The sequence below is a fragment of the Zingiber officinale genome, chromosome 5B (assembly GCF_018446385.1).
Source record: "Zingiber officinale cultivar Zhangliang chromosome 5B, Zo_v1.1, whole genome shotgun sequence".
NCBI classification, from domain to species: Eukaryota; Viridiplantae; Streptophyta; class Magnoliopsida; order Zingiberales; family Zingiberaceae; genus Zingiber; species Zingiber officinale.
This window is the reverse complement of record NC_055995.1, coordinates 72,269,033-72,287,995: the sequence shown is the minus strand read 5'-3', so window position 1 is coordinate 72,287,995 and position 18,963 is coordinate 72,269,033.

Here is an 18,963-nt window from a genome sequence, read left to right as displayed (position 1 = left end):
AATGCCTGGAAACTTTGCTCACATTTGTCTGACCATTCAAACTTCTTGTTCTTCCTAGTTAGGGCTGTTAGTGGAGAGGCTATCCTGGAAAAGTCTTCCACGAATTTCCTGTAATACCCAGCTAAACCAAGGAAGCTTCTGATCTCCCTGACGTTCTTGGGTCTACACCAGTTGTTGACTGCTTATATTTTGGCAGGATCCACCTGGATACCTTCTTTAGAGATGATGTGACCTAGAAACGCCACCTGCTATAACCAGAACTCGCACTTTGAGAATTTGGAATAAAGCTGCTTTTGCTGAAGGGTCTGCAGTACTATTCTCAAGTGCGTGTCATGCTCCTCTGGGGTTCTTGAATAGATCAGAATGTTGTCGATGAACACGATAACAAACTTGTCAAGGTATTCTCTAAACACTCTATTCATTAAGTCCATGAAGACCGCAGGTGCATTAGTCACTCCAAAAGGCATGACTACAAACTCGTAGTGTCCATATCTGGTCTTGAAAGCTGTTCTAGGTATATCACTTTCTTTCACTTTCAACTGATGGTATCCAGAGTGCATGTCTATCTTAGAGAACACTGTTGCCCCCCTTAACTGATCAAATAGATCATCTATTCTGGGAAGAGGGTACTTGTTCTTAATTGTCACTTTGTTCAGCGCTCTATAATCTATGCACATCCGCATAGATCCAACTTTCTTCTTAACAAACAACACTGGAGCTCCCCATGGTGAATGACTAGGGCAAATGAAACCTTTGTCAAACAACTCCTGGAGTTGTTCTTGTAGTTCTTTCAGCTCTGCTGGAGACATCCGGTACGGAGATTTGGAAATTATACCGGTGCCAGGAACCAACTCAATTTCAAACTCCACTTCTCTGTTGGGTGGTAGTCTATGTAGAACTTCTGGAAATACCTCTGGATACTCACAGACTACCCGAACATCTTCCTGCTTGGGTCCTTCTTGTTTTTCTGCATTCACAATGTACTCCAGAAAACCAGTACACCCTTTAGCTAACATTTGGTGAGCTGTTAGGGAAGAGAGGAATTTCTGAGTCTTCCTCTTCGATCACTTTCCTTCTGCGGCAATCACCGAAGCTGTACTTACTGAGAAAATCCATACCCGAATAACGTCAAAATCCTGCATCGCTAGGACTACTAAATTAACATATAGCTCTCGGTCCGAAATTTTGACTGGTACAGACTGAAGCCACTGGTTGAACTCCATGACTTCCCTAGAAGGTAGGGTCGTGATATTCCTTGGCAAAGGGTGCTGATATAAAAGAATGGGTCGCCCTAGTATCAAATAGTACAGTAGCTAAATGCTGAAAAATAACTACTTGACCTGTTACGACCGTGGAGGCACTAGCAGCTTCCTCTTTAGTGAGGGAGAATACTCTGGCACCGGCTGGAACTGGTGGGGCTTCCAACCTTCCTTGACTGAGCTGAGGTCCGTCCAGAGTTACAGGCTTGTAGTGTAACTAAGGCTTGCTCCCGTATGGCGCTTCCTGTTGCTGAGGTGCTTTGAGCTTGTTAGGACATGCCTTAGCCAGGTGTCCTTCTTGACCACATGAATAACATCTAGTCATACCAAAAAGACAGGCTCCTGGATGTAGTCTCCCACATTTAGGATAGGGAGGGAACTTGGCCTGCTTATCTACTAGACCTCCCTTTTGGCTGCCTCCTGTATTCCATCGTTTCCTCTTGTTATCCTTGCCCTTCCAGTTCTGCTTTCTTGCCTAGGGTTTCTGATTCCCTGCTGTCTTGTCCTCTATCTTGACTGGCTTAAGTTGTGTTTGTTGTGCCTTGATGCTGTTCAGATAGTGCTTAGTGACTAATGCCCTGCTGACCAGTTCTTCACCAGTCTGTGGTCGGTGAGTTCCACTACTCACGTTAAGTGCTATTTCTGGCCTCTGCATCCGGAGCATCAGTGTGACTCATTCTTTCTCTGTACTTACTAGCTCTGGGAAGAGATGAGCTATCCTGTTGAATCTCTTGACTACTTCTTCTACTGGCAGGTCACCTTGTCTGAATTCTATGAACTCCTCATAATGCTTATTGGTGATCCGTTGGCGGAAGAATTCTTCGTAAAACTCCGTCTCAAAGTTAGCCCAGCTCATCTAGTTGGCTGCTCTCTTGCTCTTAACTCTCTCCCACCACATACGAGTATCTCCAGCTAGGCAGAAGGAGGCACACTTGACCTTCTTGAATTCTGGCCATTCAAGAAGCTCCATTGTGCTCTCTAGTGTCATGAACCAAGCCTGAGCATCCCAAGGCTCAGTCGTGCCTGAGAAACTTTCTAGCTTCAGCTTCATCCACTGTATCAGGTATGCTTCTTGTCGTTTAGGTGCTGTGGCGACTTCCAGGACAGCTGGTGGAACTTCAGCCACCACTGTGGTCTCCACATTGATAGTTGGGGGAGGGGGAGAAACTGGCTGATGATTTGCCATCAGATTGGTGATTACTTGTTACTGCTCTGCTACTTGTCTCTAGAGTTGAGTAACAACTTCAGAGAGATTAGGCTCAGTTGTTCTGGGCTCTTCGTTCTCTTGAGCTCGGTCCTCAGTATGAACGGTACGGGGACACCCTCTCCTTGCCATCTAGTCATGCAGAGAGAGAAAACCTGAAATCGTCTCTGTACTCTCTAGACACATATATAAAATATAGAAAAACAAAACAAGAACTTTTATCTTACTTAAGCACATTTAAGCAAATATTTCTAAGGATTTCTCTATACGGCAAATAAAAAGGAAAGGCATAATAAAAAGAATTTAAGTACTTTCTTACTTAAAGGTGGAAAGGCAGATGCTGATGTGTGTGTGATGCTGGAGAATGAGAACTACTCTGATACCAAACTGTAACGGTCATGCCCTCCCCTTAGCAAGTCTGTGAGGGTGTTGCCGTTACTTAACTATGAACTTTACTTAACTAGTGTTGCTCACATGTGGATAGTAATACTTATAACTCTCGAAAAACTCAAATCATGCAATTAAGTAGCAGCTGAAAACATAAATGACTCATCTCAACATTTTACTCAAGCATTGGTTCACAATTAAAAACAAGTATCAATCTGCACATGCATGCTACAGCTATACGACTCAAATAATGGGACTAATGTCACTATGTGAAAATCTGTATTAGACTTCGCCACTGTTTACTTCGGTAATCAGAAATTATGAAGTAATATATTACAATTAACTTCGGTACAAAATTTAATATAGTAAATACTATTTTAGACTTCATAGATTAAAAAATACGGACTTTATTTCTAATTTTATCTAATATTTTACTTCGTGATATATATTCGATGAAGTAATAAGTCACAAAATTAAACTATATGTCTAAATGTTAAAGTAATAAGTTATAACTGGTTAAAAATATTTTCCTAGTTGAACCACTGGCCGGTTTTTTTTTTTTTTCCATGCGAGAACCCTAGCTAATTACTTTATTTTTTCCCCGCCGTGCGCCCTCTGTCGACTTCTATCTTTTTCACGTTTTTTCTCCTTCGCCCTCTTTGTGTTTTTTCGCCCGACGCCTGCAACTCCACTAGACAACCTTCGACTCCCCCAGCGCCTTTCGACACACCGCCGGCGACCTTCGACTCTCCCGACAGCAAATCTACTTCACCCAGCCGACGGTCTTCGAGTTGTTCCCCCGGACGCACAAAGATCCTTTCCTCTTTACAGAGCTAGGTTTGTTCCCTCTTCGACCTCTTCTTTACTTGTGTTCCTCTTTGCCTCGCCGTTAGGTTTCTCTTCCTTTCCTCTCTATTGCTTTGTCTCTAACCGATCCTAACTATCGTGTTTTTATCCTTTCCTCTTCTTCGTGTTTTTTAGCATCGCGCCCTCTGCTTGTTTTTTCGCCCGACGCATACAATCGACTTCCCGATTTTCTACAACTCTAGGTTTGTTCCCTCTCCGAACCCTTCTTTCCTTTCCTCTTTGCCTTGTTTCCTCTCTTGCCTTGTTTCCTCTCTGCCTTTTCTTTCCATCTACTTGTGCCATTTTAGAGCAACCACAACTTAGCTTCATCATCCATGTACAGTCATTTAGTTGGCAGTGAAAAGTAGATAAATTGAACAATTAACATCAATTGGTTCTCCTTTAGCATGAAAATCGACAATTTAAGTAGAAAAACATAGGCAAATTTTTTAGGAATCATATGTCTTCATTGTTAACCACATAATTTCATCTTCACACATTTACACAGCCCTAGAAAAATAAAGAGCTTGTTTTTCTTCTTGTTAATATAACCTTCTTACTTTATACTTTAGCTAAATTTATATTTGACCCTCCACTCATGATGTCAAACCTTAAGTTTAGTTTGTATCTTAGAAATTCATCAGAATTGATAATATTTAGTAAAAAAAGCTACATAAGTACCAAACATAGTCATGGAAATAATTTCTCCGAGTAAAGAAAAGGTTTAAGGCTTCAAATGAATAATTAAATTGAAATTTTGTTATATGGACACTGGGACATTAGACTTCTTATTTTTGTTCTTATTGGATCAGTGCAGAAACATAAGAAGAATAAATGAACTTCATATAGACAAAGTCAATAAAACAAAATCATATAGAGCAAGCAACAGAAGAAGAAAAACTGAACTTACCAAAACAAAGTCAAACAAGCAAACATCTTGATACATTTAGTCTTTTTCTTGACAACTTTAACAGACTCCTTTTTGCTCTCACCAGCATTGGATGTTTAACTTGTGATTTTGGTTGTAATAGCAGGTGCCTTTTTAGATGACTTGGATATTGTAGCATGTGTTATTATCTTCTTTCCTTACATTATTTCATTGCTCATGTATTGTGGTAGCTTACAATATTCTAGTATGCTTTTTTTGCATTAGCGGTAGAATATATTTTCTTTCCTTTGAGAATGGTTGAAGTTCTAAATTTGTATATAACTTAATTACTTAAGTTTACAAGATGAACATGTTAAATGTATTTGGGATTAGTATAGTGAAATCTTACATATGTTTTCACTATATTAATGATGCACAGCTTGACATAATTATAATTGTGAACTTTGAACTAGAGTACTCTATGTCCATAGGCTGCAGTATTAAGTCCTTGATGTGCATCTATCAAGACGTCCTCTTAAGTGGTTAACATTTTAGGATGGATTGTGCTTCACGTTAATATCAGATTTTGTTGCCAATATCACTTAAATAGCAAATGAAGTTAATGGATCAATATAAATATTTAACTAATTGTCTAATTTTCTGAATTTTAGTGACATGCAGCTGCAAATCAAAAGGGAAATTGATGAAAATAGTTTCATAAATATTAATGTTGATCCTTTTATCAAGTATGATTAAGACCTTCATAAATTACGTGGTCATTAGTGGACATGATAAAGGTTATTCTAGATATCTTTAACGCATTTTAGAGAGTTTGATGGAAGTGAATGTTTTCTTTCTATCTTTATGTTCTTTAAACACTGCTTTTGACATCTTATGCAATAATATGTTAATTGTAGTTAGTTTCTTTCCTTTAGGAGAAGCAAGACGTTGACATTAAGTTGTATTTTTGTCTATTAAATTCAAGATTAACCTTTTAGATGAGATCCAAGACAATAAGTGTGTACTTATATTATGTGATGCAACCTCTGCCTGATGAGGTCTAAATTAAATTTATAGTTGATGGAAAATGAATCCTTTACGTTTTATGACGTTTCAATTAAATCTAAAACAAAATGTACCTACAGATAATCTTCCACTGAACATGTTATCTTGAGTTGCCAAAAAGTGTTATTGTGCATCTATAATCAGCTCTCAACTTTTAGTAAATATATTAGTTTTATCATCAGGGGTGCAGTTAGTGGTTATGGGGAGATAGCAATGTATGGCCTCGAGAAGCTTCATTCTTGTGGAGCTATCCCGATTACTATTTAATGTATTCTTTAAATTTTGAAGAAAAATGTAGCTCCTGATCTGTGACTAAATGGCAGTAGGCATTGACTTAATGGATTCTACTCTATCACACTATCGGTTTAAAAAGAAAAAAAAAAGTTTTGAGGTGTTGCTTATGAGTCCAATACTTGGTAATTTTGTGTCTCCCAGAAGTATGTTGATGTAATGTTGTTAACATAGAGTATTTTAAACCCAAACCAAGGTCTAAGTACTTTGGAGATGCTAAACCTTAATGCGAACGATGTGACATTGTCTTCCTTTGCATTTCTTAAAACGAAATAGACCAACCTGAGCGATTGCCTTGAAAAAAAATCTGGATGTCGTGTACTTGTAAAAGGTGTGCAACTTGTGGTACTATACTGAAATCCATTTGCTCATCAATGTTATTAACATAACTTATCGGTTCTGTTGCTTATCCACAACCTAAGCATACAGGTATATATAATTGTTTATAGAATATATGCATTGTAATTGTTGATAGTGTCACCTTTTTGCTGATCTTACTATGTTTACGGTAGAGGTTATTTATTGCCTTGGTATTTTCCTTACACTGATGAAGCTAGAATAAGTGCAGTGGCCCATAACAGAATATAAATTCATTTACTTCCAGCACGAGGGTACTGATGAGGGGTGTGCTTATATGTATGTAGTTACAATTTCTGATGGGTAGAAGGAATGAATGAAGGGGGTGTACTGATTTGAATTTGGAAGAAAATTCAGGATTTGGTTATAAGGTTTGGGCGTGTACTATGCTGTTTACTCAGTATATCAATTCTTATGTATTCATTAGATGTTAGATTGGTGTAAGCTATTTACAGAACCCTGTACATGATTAAATTCAATTTCAGATCCTTGTTTTGTAGAGAATGGGTAAAAATTTTGGTGGCTCTCGGTTTGCTGGAAGGGTGCAAGATATTCATTTGGAATTAGCTTGTTAGGATTATGTTCCAATTGTCTAGCTCATGGGAAGTAGTAAGTGGAATTCTGTTGTGGTAATTTCTACAAGGCTATTTATGTTGTGCATAAATTCATTTTATTTTTATTTTTATTTTTTTTCCTTTTAACCGGTGTTAGTTAGTCTTGTTTAATTATTGATTAATGTGAACTATAGTCTAAATTAGTGTGTAGTAATTGGGTAGTAGGGGTTAGATGTTATGCTAGAACTTTCATTTTGTTTCTTTTCCCATCCAGAATTCATAATATGTTGGTGATGGTTATGTTTATAACAGGGGTTAGATGGGTGCTATTTTCTTTAACCAGTAAAGAGTAGTTGTGCTTAGGTTCTAGTTCTTAATCGGCTAAATAATAGTCAGTAGTATATGTTGGATGTAAGTTCAGGAACTCTATTCTTCCCTGTCCAGTATAGATGGTATCTTCTGTTGAATGCTACACTTGGAAATCTCATGTTTTCTTTTATTCGGAATTGATGTTTTCTTTTAGGTGTGGATCCTGGTCACACACCTACATGCGGTGTGGGTGAAGAAGGTAGTAAATTATCACAACATATTGCTGCTCAGTTGGGAGCATCGAACAGAGATAGCATATGCTTCATCCTATATAACACTGGGTAAGATTTTAATTATTTATCATTTCCTATTACATGCTAGTCAATGTTATATTTTTTATTTGTGTAGATACCATTGGATTTTGACTATAATTAATGAAGATAAGAATATGATATATTTATTGGACTCTTTGAGTAACAGGAACCGAGATCATGCTGGGCAAACTATTGTGACCAAGTAAGTAGTAATTTATGCTGATTTTGAATGCATTCAATTCATTATAGGTTGAAAAAATAATTTTCTATTTTTTACAATGTAGTGGGGTCAAGATATACAATGCATCCAGGGGTATTTCAAAAGGACCAGGTTTTAAACAATTGATAGTGTGTATTGTGACTATGTATTTAGACATCAATTAATAACTTTTATTATTTGGATTGTGACTTCTTGCATGACATATTCAATTTCATTAGGGTAATCTTAAACAAAATGGTGGCGTTGAATGTGGATATTGTGTGATGCGGTACATGAAAGAGATAGTGTTGGATGAATATCCACAATTGGAGAGGAAGGTGAATATTTTTTTTATGAAATATTTTCTTTATAAAATATTAAGTCATTTTTCATTGATCCTCAAACTTTTGTTAATGATTCAGTTTGCAGCATCAAAAAATAAACAGTATTACAATCAATCTCAGTATGATGAAGTCAGAAGTGAATGGAGCGAATTCATCTATTTCTATGTGGGTGCCTAAGTGTAGGCTATGTTACAAATTTTAGATTCTATTTAGAGATTTATGGATACAAAAGTTTTTGGGTTATTGTTAAATATTTCTTTTATGAATACACTTTTGGATTGTATTTGATAGATATTTGTGATATATTTGTTCAATTTAGTGATGAAAATTATTGTGTTATAGCAAAATATTATGATATATATTTTTGTCAATTAAATTTGTATTGTAGTAAAATATAGTCAACTACTTCAATACTATAAATAAAAATGATGAAGTAATACAACATATAAGACTTCAATAAATTTAAATAATGTCGTAGTTAAAGAAACTATTTACTTCGCCACGTGTTTAAAATTGTTGAAGTCGTTCGTATGTATTACTGCGCTAACTTAAATTGTTGAAGTGTAGTAAAATATGCTTTTCTACTTCCATATTACGACGAAGTAATACAATAACAATTACTTCGATCTAGCTAAAATATGCAAAAGTAATATTAAATATTTACTACACCATAATATAAAACATTGTGAAGTCGTATCTCCTTTAAACTTCGTCAGACAATGTAACCTATGTAGTAATATATCATCAACTACTTCGATTTTTTTACTGACCTTGATGAAGTAATAGCATTTTTTTTACTTCGAAAACGGTCCGATTTTGAACCGGTTTTGGACCGGTGATAGACTTCAGTAATCGTGTGCCGAAGTAAAAAATTTACCCTTTTACTTCACGTGCGTCTACTTCGGTAAATATCTACCTATTACTTCGGATAATATCCGAAGTCTATTGTCGATTTTCATATAGTGTGTGCATAGAAATTTAAATAGAAAAATTCTAAAAACATAAAAACATTCTATGAACTTAACCAGCAACACTAAAGAATAATTCCAACAATGCAAGAAGGACTTAATCCACCTAAATTTCACTAACAGTCTAAATACAAAAAAAAAGAAAATCTTAATAAATTCTTTAGCAAGGTCCTAAGGCTTCCATAGTCCAAACATCACACATCCATCCCGCACCTCCTTGTTGCCTTCCATCACTATAGCTTTCCTTTTCCTTTATCTGCAGTAAGAGAAAATGCAACTATAAGCGGATGCTTAGTAAGCGCCGTCTACTAACAAAACTCAATGTGCATGTACATATATCTATAACAAAAACTAAACTGAATGCTTACTGAAAATCTAAAACTGAAATGCTAAAGGAAAATCTGAAGCTAAAATACTAAATGCAAATCTGCACTTAAATACTTAACAAAAATCTGCACTGAAATGTTAAACAAAATCTGCACTGAAATGCTAAACTCCACAACTAAAAGATTTAAAACTGCATGCCAAAGATTTAATAACAAAAAGGGTCTGCCAGCATGTTAAACAATTGATAACAAAAGGATCTAATTAAGCCACAGAAATCCAACAGAACACTCCCAAAACTAAAGCTTTTTCGTGCCTATTGCGTAGTACAAACAAAAACTGTACAGCAAGCTCCAAAGCAAACTAAACTGCACAGCAAGCTCCCAAAACAAACTAAACTTATTGGAATTTACATACCTATGTAAAGCTTGTTTTATTTGTTCTAAGCTTATACTTTTATTACTTCAAAATAATTATAAGCTTCTCTTGGACCCAGGTATAGTACCAAAGCGTGCTCCCTAATAGAGACTGGGGTGGTGAACCACCAGTCCTACGAGGGTGAAGACCTTGGTCTTACCAGGGCTGAGACCTCGGAACCGGTCACCTGGATTTGTTTAACGACAACCTCGGAAGTCGGGTGCTAGCCTCTTCAAATAAAATACTTGTTACTTGTTAATACTTCTAATAAAAAGAATACCTTGGAAATTAAACAGCAAGCTAAAAAGAAAAAGGTTGTTCATATTCAATGCATAGCACAAACCGAAAACAAGTTGTAAGGGTTGTTCGTACCCCTTTCATAGCACAACTCAAAATTGCACGGCAAGCTCAAAGAGACTGTTCGTGCCTCTTTCACAGCACAACCCGAACTGCACAGCAACTCCAAAGGGAGCTGCTCGTGCCCCTTTTATAGTACAACCCGAATTGCACATTAAGGTCACAAACATAAAACTAACGTAAAATCTGAAATACCATTTACAAGGCCTGAAGAAATCCAAATCCCATACTTAGCCTATACCATGTATTTTCTTTCTTTATGATTCACGGTAGCATGCATCAAAAACAATCCTCCTTACAGCATGCTTCGAAAATCAAGAGGAAACAAGAATCCAAGAGCTACTCCTACTGCAGGTGAGAAGCACTTACATTTGTTCTTGAACCTACAACCGAAATCGACTTCTAGGGTTTCGGATAGCTCGAAATTTCCGGCGACTCCTCGTGTCTACGCGTTCTCCTCGCCGAGAGGATCGTGAGGATGTGAAGAAACCTTCAGATTGGTCCTTGGCTGGTCGCCGGAGACGAAGCCCTAGCTTCCTTCTTGGTTTCCGCCCAAGCAGGGAACGACACATGTGTAGTCGTGAGAAGGAGAAGTTTAGGTCATGGAAAATAAAACCTCAACTCCTCTCTTAACTTATCCCTCTTATACTTAGGTTTTTCCGTTATCTACTATTGCTTAAATTTCTTTGACCCTTTATTTGATCAACTTGGCCCTGCTAGGTTCCTGGTCATCCGAAATAACTTAAGACTTTGCTTAACTAGGGGTCTCCGGTTCGAACCTCGGCCCAATCTCTTTTTTCCTCAACTTTGTTTCTCTTGGTAAAAATATCAAACGAACTCCGAAAATTACATAAAAATACTCTAAAAATTTCTAAAAATCTCTAGAATATTTCTAAAGCATTTATAAATATTTATAATTACTATTAGGACTCAAAATGAGGAAATTTGGGTTGTTACATCCTAGGGAGTGGTAACCCTAGGCAAAAAGACTTGGCGAGTCGAAGGCTTCGGGCAAAAATCCTAGGGGGCGGTAAACCTAGGTGGAAAGTCCTGGTGTCGCGAACTAGGTGGAACACTAGATGGGTCATGGAGCAGACGTCCAACATGAAGACCGGAAGACTCGAGCACCGATCAAAAGCCCAGTTGGTATGGAGGATCAACTGACAATAAGTATACTCTCCTGAGTGGAGTAGGTGAGGACGTGTTCCCCAATGAGGGAACATTAAGCGTCGGTTCGACTTTGAGTTTCTACGAAACTCAAAGTTAGAACCGGACAGTCGGAAGTTATCACATTTCTTATACTCTATATTATTTTATGCCTAGACTAACTTTGTTTTACAGAAAATAAAGTTGCTGGAGAAAGCAGGTCTGGGTGCCCCTAGCTGTTCCGAGCGCCCCCAGCTGGTCCGGGCGTTCGGAGTTGGTCCAGGCACCCCGAACCCAAAAATTATCGAGCCACGTGGTCTAGGCACCCGGAGGGGTTCCGGGCACCCGGAAGGGCCTATTTAAGGAGCCTCGACTAGAAGCTGTAGAATAACACAATGAACAGCTTCCGCTTCATCGAGCTACTCAGAAAACACCTCCACGGCGTCTGGAACTCCCACGACGATCCTTCGAGAGAAATTTCTCACAAGAGTTGTCGGTATTCTGTTTATTTATAAAAGCTATTGTACTACAATTGTATTCCTTTATACTATTCTGAATTGATTAGTATTTGTCCATCGAAAGCACTCTTATGTGTAGGCCTTAGAGTAGGAGTTGTCACAGGCTCCGAACTAAGTAAAAATCTTGGTGCCTCTGTTCTTTGTGTTTATTTTTATTCCACTGCGTATTTTGAGATTTTCGAAACGAACGAAAAGTGAAAGCCACAAGCGCTATTTAACCCCCCCTCTCTAGCGCATCTCGATCCAACAATTGGTATCAGAGTCAGGCTACTCTGAATTGGTGAAACCACCAATCGAGCAAGGGGGTTCCTTTTTGAAAAACAAAATTAGATATCATTTTTGTTAAAAATAAAACCTTACGCCTTTCATTTATTCCCTCCAAAATAGTTTTTAAAAAATTCAGTTTCATCTTTACACTGGTGGTTGATATTAGCGAAATATCGCATTTTCAAAAATTTGTAATAATATTTTTTTAATATTTTATTATTATTTTTTCCCAAAATTAGTGAATTGTTATTTTTCTCTTAATCCCACACTGCTAATCCAAGACCAAGTCTTGGAACAAAATTTCTTATTTTTGTGTGTGCGAGATTGTCTTTCTAAAATGGCCCATCAAGAAGGTTATATCACAACTCATCCACCACTCTTCTTTGGAGAAGACTTCGGTTACTGGAAGGGCCGAATGGAGTCATACCTTCAAATTCATTTCGAGGGTTGGATGATCATCAAAACTTCCCTTGAACTCCCAACTGACGATAATGGCAAACTGATATTGTGTGAGAACTGGGATGCAAACCTTATAAAGAAGGTCGAGGCCAATGCCAAAACGGCGTATACTCTTCAATACGGCCTAACCAAGGAGGAGCTAAACCGAGTTGGCCCATTTTTAAGCGTGAAAGAGTTATGGGAGAAGCTAATTGAGCTACACAAAGATACTTCTGATACGAAAGTAAGTACGCGTGATTTAATAGACGAATTATTTGAGTTAAATGAACAGACTAATATTACTATGACCGAGAAGGGTACATCTTTGATTGCAGGTACAGGTAGAGTGTGTGAACCAAAAGCAAGATGCAAAATCGAACCAGAGTCAGAAGAAGAACCAGACTCTGATGAAGAAGAACAAGCAAGTTTCCTCGCTCTACTGGTACAAGCGAATATTGTTGAAATCGAGTCCGGGTTCGAGTCTGAAACTGAGATCGAATCAGAAACCGAGTCCTAGCGAAGCCACGGATCCGTATCCATTTTCGAAGGACCTAACCCCACTGTAAGCTCTCTTATTTCTAGTACTAATTTAGAAAATTTAGTTTCTTATTTGTTAAAGAAATTAGCTAAATCCAACGTCCAGGTCAAGTCACTCCAAAAAGAGGTAACAACCCTTAAGGAAGCAACTAACTCGAGTCCTTTGACTGAGTCTGTTCAAACTAGAACCTCAACTCAAGTTCAAAAGCTTGAGGAAAAAAATTCCAGCCTGAAAACTCAAGTCAAGGATTTGAAGATTGCATTGGAACGGTTTACACTGGGTTCTAAGAATGTTGACTTGATTCTTGGAAAATAGGAGGTCGTATACAATCGATTCGAACTAGGATTTAGAACAAAAAGAAAATACCATTCATATATGTCACTTGTTAACAGACCAAATAGAAAGGTAGTCCAAGCATGAGTACCTAAGTCCAACTTGGTCAATCAAGTTGGACTTGGTCAGTATTGGGTCCCAAAGGATCAAATACATTACCTTGATAGACCATATCGAGGCTATGATCCAGGGGGATCCAATAGAAAAACTGTCTTTATAAATAAATAGAATTGTTTGATGATTGTTATTTTCTGCTTTAATTTTATGCATGCTTAGATTAGGTTAGATTAAGGAACTATGTGTAATTTACACTTGATTAGTTAAACCTAGTGATTTCAAAAAGAAAATTAAATATATAATTTTTTTTGAAAGACTCTATCTAGAAATGGTGGATGATCTCATACCCAAGAAGACCTAGTGCCTCGCCACAGCCTGGGAGCCGATCTTTGAAATGTGTATTTAATTGACTAATTGGAAAACCTAAGTCTAACTCAAATGTAAATTAATCCTTAGATATAATCAAAATTAAAGATAACCATCTCACAAAATTATTATGGTTCCCTGATTGATAATATAGAAAAGGGTGAGAGGGACCTAGGATTAAAATAGTTAATCAATTAAATTAAATTAATTTTAATTAATTTCAAAATCCTATTTAATTCTATAATTAATTTAAAATCATAATTTCAAAATCCTATTTAATTCTATAATTAATCATCCTATAATCATAATTAATTTTAAAATCCAATTTAATTCTTAAATTATTTTTAATTAATCTTACTTAATTCCACAAATATTTTTAAATTATTTTTCAAAAATGATAATTCCTTTCAAATAATTATAATTATCATAATTAATTATTTTCAAGTAATTTAAATTCAAAATCTAATAAAGATTCAAAAATCTTAAAATTATAATTATTTTTATAATCAATTCCAAAAATTTTGATTAATTTCAAAAAGTTAACTATTATTAAGTTTCAAAATCATAATTAATTTCAAAAAGTTAATTATTATTAAATTTCAAATCATAATTAATTTCAAATGGCTAATTAATTTCAATCCAAGTAAATTATAATTTTTTTTTACAAAATTCAAAATTATTATATACAAAATTATTAATTATTAAAATTTCATTTTATTAATCTTAAGTTTCAAATAATAATTAATTTTCAAATCATATTCAATTTTCAAAATCTAAATCCTAATTAATTTCAAAATCATCTTTGAATTCAAAAATCCTAATCATTTAATTATTAGATTTTCAAAATTTTAATTATTTCTAAATGATATTTTATTCCCAAATCATAATTAAATTTCAAATTATTAATTTTTAGATATTCAAAATTTTAATTATATCAAATTAATTTAATATGGAAGATTATTTATTTTTTATATATCTTTGAAACTTCAAAATCTGAAATGTTTACTTATATTTTAAATTTTGAAATTCAAACTCATATCTCAATTTCAATATTGACAACTCCATTTCACATACACTCATAAGTTGAACATGTTTAATAACCTAGAATGAGTGAGATGGAAAATTAGGAAAATAAAATAACTTTTTCTTACATGCTTGGACTCTAGGATCCTCAAAAAATTTTAGGCATTAATCAAGGGGGAGTGAAGGGAGTCGAGCTAAGTTATTTTTCAAAAAATATTTTTTTCCAAAAATTCAATTTATTTTTCTTTAAAAAATGAAAAATAAATTATCTACAAAAACTAAGTATTTGCTCAAGTATTTTTCAAATTGCCTACTTAGCTAAGTTTTTTTTTTTTAGTTGTGAAAAGGAGAGTTTCAAAACTTAGGTTTATCAAATTTTATTTACATATTTTAAAGTTAAGTACTAAATTTATCAAAATGTTTTTAAGTTAAGTTTTGAAAGCTAAGTACTTTACAAAACATTTATTTTCTAAATTTAGCTAAGTTTTCTTTGAAAAATCATGTTAAAATACTTTTGAAAATGTTTTAAGTTTGTAAAATACTTTACTATGTTATTCAAGCTAAGTATTTTTCAAGCTAAGTACTTAACTATGCTTTTGTAGAAAACCCCTTTAAGCTAAATACTTAATCAAGTTTTTTTAAAACTAAACTTAGATTATTTTCTAAAACTTAGCTGTTTGGCAAGGTGTTTTCTCAACGCAATCAATTTTAAAGTTGAAAATTCAGCTAAGTTTGTTTTTCGAAAAAGATATAAAATTTCTAAGTTTTTGTTAAAAAAAGTTAGATATTTTTCAAAATATTTCTAAATTAGCTAAGTATTTTCAACGTTAAATTTTGTTAAGTGCTACTATTTAGGGGGAGCTTAAAATTATAGAGAATATTTTTCTCTCTACTTGTTCTTTTTTATTTATGTCAAAGGGGAAAGAAAAGTCAAAGTTAAGTAAATTAAGAATTTAAACATGAAAGAGGATGCATAGGTGTTGATATCAAATTATTTCATTTATGCTCATGTTTAACTTTCTATATTTACTGTTATAATTTTGACTTAACTTTGAACCGTGTTGCCATAATAAAAAAGGGAGAGATTGTTGGTGCGGGAAGCATCCGACGATCGAACTTATGTTTTGATTATGTCAAAGAATTCAAAGTTAAGGTGTTTTATTATCTGATATGTTGAATGAGCTTTGCAGAAAAAGTCCTAAGTGTACTTAGGCAAAAGCCCTAACTACGGTTAGGCAGGTGGAAAACCCTAGGAGGTGGTAACCCTAGGTCTTAGGGGGTGGTAACCCTAGGTGAAGAAAAGTCCTAGTTGCGGTTAGGCAAAGGGAAAACCCTAGGGGGTGGTAACCCTAGGTCCTAAGGGGTGGTAACCCTAGGTGGAAAGATTTGGCGGGTTGGAGGCTTCAAGCAAAAATCCTAGGGGGGGGGTAACCCTAAGTGAAAAGTCCTAGTGTCTCGAACTAGGTGGAAGAATGGATAGGTCGTGGAGCTGGCGTCCAGCATGAAGACCAGAAGACTCGAGCGTCGAGCAAAAGTCCAGTTGGTATAGAGGATCAACTGGAAATAGGTATACTCTCCTGAGTGGAGTGGGTGAGGACGCGTTCCCCGGTGAGGGAACATTAAGCGTTGGTTCGACCTAGAGTTTCTATGAAACTCAAAGTTAGAACCGGACAGTCAGAGGCTGTCACATTTCTTATACTCTATATTATTTTATGCCTGGACTAACTTTATTTTGCAGAAAATAAAGTTACTGGAGAAAGCAGGTCCAGGCACCCGGAAGGGATCCGGGTGCCCCCAACTGGTCCGGGCGCCCCTAGCTGTTCCGAGCACCCCCAGCTAGTCCAGGTGGCTTGAACCCAAAAATTATCGAGAAGCTGACGTGGCGTATGCAGAGTAGGCGAGCCACGTGGTCTAGGCGCCCGGAGGGGTTCTGGGCGCTCAGAAGGGCCTATTTAAGGAGCCTCGACCAGAAGCAGCAGAATAACACAATGAACAACTTTCGCTTCTTCAAGCTGCTCAGAAAATACCTCCACGACATCCGAAAGCTCCGACGACAATCCTTCAAGAGGAATTTCTCACAAGAGCTGTCGGTATACTGTTTATTTCGAAAATTTATTGTACTACAATTGTATTCCTTTGTACTATTTCAAATTAATTAGTATTTTCCCATCAAAAGCACTCTTACGTGCGAGCCTTGGAGTAGGAATCGCTACAAGCTCCGAACCAAGTAAAAATCTTGGTGCCTCTGTTCTTTGTGTTTATTTTTATTCTGCTGCGTATTTTAAGATTTCCGTAATGAAAGAAAAGTGAAAGTCACGAGCGCTATCCCCCTCTAGTGCATCTCGATCCAACAAAGATATCATGGATTTTGCAGCTCGATGTCTAGTATGTCAGCAAGTGTAGGTTGAACATCAGTGACTAGCAGGAGTATTCCAGTAGATTCAGATACCAGAGTAGAATTAGGAGCAAATGATGAAGAATTTTGTTGTGGGATTACCCAGGACACTGAGAGGATATGATGTGATGTGAGTAATTATTGTTGGTTGATTAATTTACTCTTATTCTATTGATTAGTAGGATGGATTCATTAGATCGATTAGCAAGGTTATACTATAGAGGGATTACCAAACCTCATAGTATATCTCTGCATATTATATTGGATGGAGATACATGATTCACATCATGATTCTGGCAGATTTTATAGTAGACCATGAGTATAGAACTATTTTTTATACAACTTTTCACCCATAGACAGATGGACAGTCCGAGCGCACTATATAAATGCTAGAGGGTCTGCTGATAGTGTGTGTTATAGATTTTGGAGGTAGATGTGAGAACCATTTATAACCAGTAAATTTTACCCACAGTTGGCTATATAGCAGTGTGGGAGTAGCGGAAGTAGGGTGAGCTCATAACCCACAGAGTCATTCCTTACAGTTGGAGATTTGTTTATGATATTTGGATGGAGTGGTCTATTGTCACGCCCCAGGTAGTCCCTGCCAGAAGAAATTTCGACAGCATCTCCCCTGTACGGGTGAGAATATGAATCCATAAATACATATATCCAAACCATCGGGCCACACGACCGGAACAATACACACAAATAGTAAACAATCCATGCAGTTATATTCAAGGAAGACGATATAAAATCATCATAGATATATGTAAAACCTATTATTCCACTACAACGAAGAAAATGAAGTCCACGAAGTAATGAAAATATCCGCAACGGAAAAGCAAAAGTATAAACCCAAGTGTTCGATATAAAGTCCACAATACAAAACCCACATCACAAGTATATAAGATGAAAAAGCAAAACATATCCCGACAACAGGAAATCCTCGCGATAAAGGGGCTAGCGACTGGAATATCTCCCGACGGCATCAACCTGAAAGGTAGTAATATAACGGTGTGAGTCCAAAGAACTCAGCAGGTAATCCAATAGATATGTACAGTAACATATAACTAGCTACCATCAACAATCCTACGGTACAATATCCTAACAGTATAACATATAGTACAGTCTCTTAACAGCATAACAGATATGCATAACTGAATAAACTGCAGTAATCAACACTAAGCATGTAATACAATCTACTTCAAGAATAATAAGAAATGCATAACTGGAATAAACTGTACTCACCTGCGAGGCTTGGGCAAATGACTGTGGACATACACAGATAAAGATAGTCAGAGCAAATAAGCATGTATCCTGTATGCATGTCAATCATATGCAGTCACCCAAGTGCACCATCCAATATGCAACAATCACAATAAATGCAATCTGTGCATATGATGTAATATAACATGGTCACCCCTGACGCCAGTCAGCCATCTCACACACAATGGTGAGACCGAGTGGGTAGGGTTGTGACACCGTGCACTCTGCCGTCACTACCCCTGAAGAGTGACCGAGTGGACGGGATGCACAGGAGTACACCTATCCTCCAACCTCAACCATAGTGAGGGAGCGCAATGCTCTCATCTCCCGGTACACAATGACGGGGAGGGACCTCGGCGTGCTACCATGCTGCCTATCACACTACCCATGAGTGGAGCCTCCAGCGGAGCACCACCGAGTAACCTACACACCCTGTGTGCTATGCCACTACCCATGCAGTGGTCACGTAGTATGCAGGTCCCATGTAGCCGGCCGACGAGCTCAACAATAATGGAGTCGTCAATCGCCCAGCATGCAATCATGCAATATGGTG